The following is a 5,000-nucleotide window of genomic DNA, read 5'->3' as shown; positions in this document are numbered from 1 at the left end:
GATGGGAAACTGTATATAAAACACTAAATGATAACAAAGGGTGCTTTAAGATACCTAACAAAAAGCCAACCGATTTGAACCTTTCAATTGAACAAGCAAGCGAACACTTGGAATTATGAGTGATTGTAAATATTCCTTGAAACCGGTTCCAGTTAACCTTTGCGCAAACACGAAAAGCGTGTTACAACATGAAATAGCCCTATCCTTTGAGGCAGGTGTACATATCTATGCATACTATTTAAACCCAATGTGCTCTCATATTGTCAAATCACTTACGAAAAGCAACCGTGATTTAAAGTCATTCAATAAATGCAATAGGCGATCAACCTCCTACAACTAAAACCAGATATATCACCTCCTTTAATTGTCCCAGTAAAAAGCGTCATGCCAACATAGATTACATAGAATGCAGGCGCGTAGGTGGAGTTTTAAAAGGGGTGTTCGTTTTTATACTTATAGCCTGGAGAAATTTCGTATCTCCACGCGGCCGTGTGATATCCTCTATTTATTAACCTGCGGTAATACTTCATTAATTAAAGCGAATATTCTCAGGATTTTCTCTCTATTATGATAACTAATTTGTTTATTATTTTTTTGTTCTACATCATTTATGACGTTTAAAATATATTTTCTTATGTATACTGATTTTCGTCTAAATTTGTATTTATTTTCATAAAACTCTATGTGAGGAGCAAGTAAATCATAGCTCGAGGCGTAGTCAATTGGTAGAAATCGATATTGGAAATCATCTGAAATCAATCAATATCAATCGATATCAATCGCCGATTGCTATCGATTGAGATCGGTAATCGATCACAATCGAACTCAGAAAAAAATTGTCGATTTTTATCAATTGGCAAAAATCGATAGCAATCGATGATAATTAACAATTATTCCATGAGCGCGCGTTGGATATGAGATGGTAAATAGCCAACGAGGCGCGTAGCGCCGAGTTGGCTATAACCAGTCTCATATCCAGCAAGCGCGAATGGAATAATTGTTTTATTAAATTCCTTTAAACTCCAAAAGTTTAGAAAGTACGAAATACGAGCGAAAAAAGCGAGCAAATCCGAGCGAAATCAAAAAATCTTGATGAGAACCGATGCGACGTCGTGTAACACCTTGTGGTCAGACAGACGCAGGTCGTCACAAAAACATTTCTTACCTTTTCGCGTACTTCTAAACGGCGGAATTTAACCCAGCTGTCCAGAAAAACTTTTTTTTTTGCTTTCTTCAGAGAGAAATTTCTCTTTCCGGCGAAAAAACCTTTAGCTTGGCAACACTTAGATCTATCATTTACCATATAAGGTCAAACCAAGGTATATGAGCTGATAACCGAGATTGAGTGAACCAATCAGAGCACGAGAATTGCCTTATCCCAGGTTGAGAATTTAATAATCCATAATAATCGATGATTAGCGATAATAGTCGATAATCCAAAAGAGTATTTATTTCAAACATATTTCTGAAGACTGGTGTTGCTACCTAGTAAACGAATATACGAGAAAAGCGTTTAAGGTTGAGCGTTTTATTATCGATTTCATCATCTAGTCCTTCCTGTACGTCTTTTGTGGCAATCTCTCGTTGTGAATCGGCCAACTCAATGCGATATATGCATGGACATAGGAGCCCTCCAAATCGCTGGCATCTTTTAGCATAAGGTACCGTACTCGGTTCGGCGGAAGCTGTTATTTCCCTGTGCATAATAAAACAAACGTAATTAACACAATGTTGTTTAGTGTTCCCATTTTTTTTTTTTATCTTGAAAAATAAATAAGCCTTGAAATCACTGATAAAACCCATGGTAAAACATACCAAGTAATTTGTCCGTTGTATTGGTCTATTAGCTTGGAAAACAAGCGGGAAATCAGGATCGGAACTCGTCCAACAATCCTTCCACCAGACAGTGCTTGTACAGCAAATCTGTCGTAGCTGTTGCCTTCCTCCTTCTTCATTTCAAGGACATTCCCAGAAGTTAGGTTTTGACCCACATGCTGACCTTTCAGTACATATCGGAAGCAAATTATTCCTTTTCCAGACATTTTACGATGGTAGTATTTCCCAAACTCGAGCTCTTTTTTTTGTTCCAATGTTGTCGGTGTCTTTGAACAGATCTAGGCACGTGAAGATGTTTTTTGACGTTTGGTACTCCTGGGATACTGAGAGTAGCGCTTTGGTGGCTTCTAAAGCCGCCCAGTTACCCATAATCGGAAGTGGCGATACCAGGGGTGAAATCTTGTCTATCGTTTACCCAGCAGAAAAATACAGGAGATATTTAAAACGAAAACTACAAGACAGTGGAGTGTTTAACTGACAATAACTCAAACGACATAATATTAGGGAAATGGGTAGCGCTTTATGTCCCTGAAATCGGTTTGGTTGTCGGTCGTATTTGCCGAATAACCCGTACATTGAAAACATCCGCATCGTTTCCCATACGCACTTTTGATAAAATTAGCAAGTCACAGCAGGGCATGATTAAAGTTTGGATAAGGGAATATCAAGGGATCACAGGTAATGAAAGTAACCTTGTGTACAGAAAAACGTCAAACTTTAATGTACATAATGGAAAAGAATGCCTGTTTACCTTACAACCTGAAGAGCTTCATAGAATTGACTGAGGATAACCTATTCGAGGTAACTGCAGTTCTGCCTGAAGTTGTCCGACAAGATCGCGAACGCATGCAAAGAGAAGAAGCTGAGAAGCAAAGAAGATTGGATGATTTAACTCTTTCAGCCCCGATAGTGCCAAATGGCACTTATAGATTTTACTCTGTCTAACGCCAGACGATTTTACTCTGTCTAACGCCAGACGATTTTACTCTGTCTAACGCCAGACGATTTTAGTCGTCAATGGGGAACCCCTCGGGGCTTAAAGGGTTAAAATAGGGCAGTCCAGAAGAAATGACAGTAATAATTCTGAGAGACGTTTTAAAGGAAATGCAGGTTCCTTTTAAGCTTAGCGACAAGAAAGCTGTCCTTGTTGCCAAGTTAAAGGACGCGAGAGCGAAAGACGATGCGTCTTTCATCTTCATGTTCAAGTTCCACAACACAGTCAACACAGGAAGTACCACCCAACAAAATTCACAAAAGCCATACCCCATATCCTTCAATTCATTATGAACAATATCGTTACAATTTTGTTCTATACATTATCAGTATATATTATTATTTTGAACACATTAACAAACCAAAGTCACGGCACAGCTGTGTCAGTCTAAATCAATCGGATGCCAAACTTTACTCACAAATTTTACTGCCAAACGTTACTTTAAAACAATCTTATTAATAATGGTAATGAGTCTGACGCGTACGACTGAGGGAAAGTCCCTTTCATCATTAACTTCCTGTCTTTTCCGAGAATATCATGGTTTCGTGATTTTGTGAATATTTACAAACGATATAGTTGTTCAAAAATGGAGATCAAAGAAGTTTTTCCTTGTAGTTTTCCAAAAAAAATTATTTTCTTATAGTTTTCGAAATCTTTGATTCAGAGAATTTGAATATTTTTTACAACATATGTTACGTGCTACCTATCCTCCTCGTGCTTCGTGGCATGCACATAGGGCCTTTACAGAGGTCTTCCACTGTTCTCTGTCCGCTGCAATCATCCTCGTTTCCTCCCATGATCTCCACCCTGCCTCTTTACGTTCCTTTTCAACTGTTCGTCGCCATGTTGTCTTCGGCCTTCCCCGTCTTCTTTTCCCTTCCAGGGCCCAGCTTATTGCATTGCAATGTTAGAATCATTATTACGATCTTGCTTCAAGATGTGACCAATCATATTTCATCTACGATACTTCACTTTCTCACTCAGCGGTTTCTTACTTGCTCTTTCCAACAGCTCTTTAGTACTGACAAGATCTTGCCATGTAATTCGTAGGATCCGTCATAGGCACTTATAGCTTTGTCATCTCCTTTGTTCATTTTCACGTCTCGCATCCATATAACAATACCGGCACTACCAGTGTCTTATACAGTCTCAACTTTGTTTTCCTTGAGATGCTACTGGAACGCCACATGTTCTTCAATCTGATGAATGCACCTCTTTCTTTGGATCGTCTGTTCTTCAGGTCCTTCATACTACCTCCTTCCTTGCACACTTTCGCTCCTAAGTATGTGAACTCATCAACATCCTCAATATCTATTTCATTGACTACAATCTTATCTTGGTTTCTTGCGTTAATCCTCATCGTTTTCGTCTTTTCTGTACTGACCTTGAGCCCTACTCGTCTAGCTTCTTCCTCCAGCTTTGTTGTTTTATCCTGAATCTGCTGTTTGGTAGAGGAAATTAGAGCTATGTCATCTGCAAAGTCCAAATCATCAAGTTTGGACGTAAACCTCCATCTTATGCCATTCTCACCATTTCCAACTGTTCTTCTCATTACCCAATCCATTATGATCAAAAGCAAGAATCCAGACATACTGCATCCCGGCTTGACGCCAGTTTTTATGTTAAACCATTCGCCTCTCTCTCCCCCATCCACCACTGCGCACTTGAGGCCATTATAAAACACTTTGACCATTTTTACTATTTTCTCCGGAATTCTATACCTCCCCATGATCTCCCATAAACGTTCTCTGTGGATGGAATCAAGAGCTTTTTCGAAATCTATAAAGTTCAAATACAGGGTATAGCCTGCCACTCGTTTGCCTATTCAATGATATTTGGTAGAATGAAAACCTGGTCTGTTGTTCCCCTGCCTTTCCTATAACCGGCTTGTTCCTTCCTTAATCGTCTGTCAACACCCTTCCTTATTCGATCTATAATAATCCTGCCCAATATTTTCCCACTACAGACAGCAACATCCCTCTTGAGTTTTTGCAGTCCTTAAGATTACCTGTTTTTGGCAGTTTAACAATAAGTCCCTGTTTCCAACCCTCAGGAATCCTTTCATGGTTCCATATTTTGTCATCATATAACATATAGTTTTCCAAGAAACCAGCGCAAATCTTATTCGACATAGATTTTCAAAAATCGAACGCAAAGTAATGGAAACTGC

General features: G+C 39.0%; 1 protein-coding gene across 1 annotated transcript in view; it reads left to right on the top strand.

Annotated features, from left to right (window-relative positions):
• The window catches only part of LOC138002522 (glutaminase liver isoform, mitochondrial-like), an 81,080-nt gene that overhangs the window by 50,678 nt on the left and 25,402 nt on the right, over positions 1 to 5,000 (top strand). The window lies entirely within an intron of this gene.

Source organism: Montipora foliosa, chromosome 5, assembly GCF_036669935.1.
Source record: "Montipora foliosa isolate CH-2021 chromosome 5, ASM3666993v2, whole genome shotgun sequence".
NCBI classification, from domain to species: domain Eukaryota; kingdom Metazoa; phylum Cnidaria; class Anthozoa; order Scleractinia; family Acroporidae; genus Montipora; species Montipora foliosa.
Note: the sequence above shows the minus strand (reverse complement) of the source record. Positions and strands in the feature narration are given on the sequence as shown.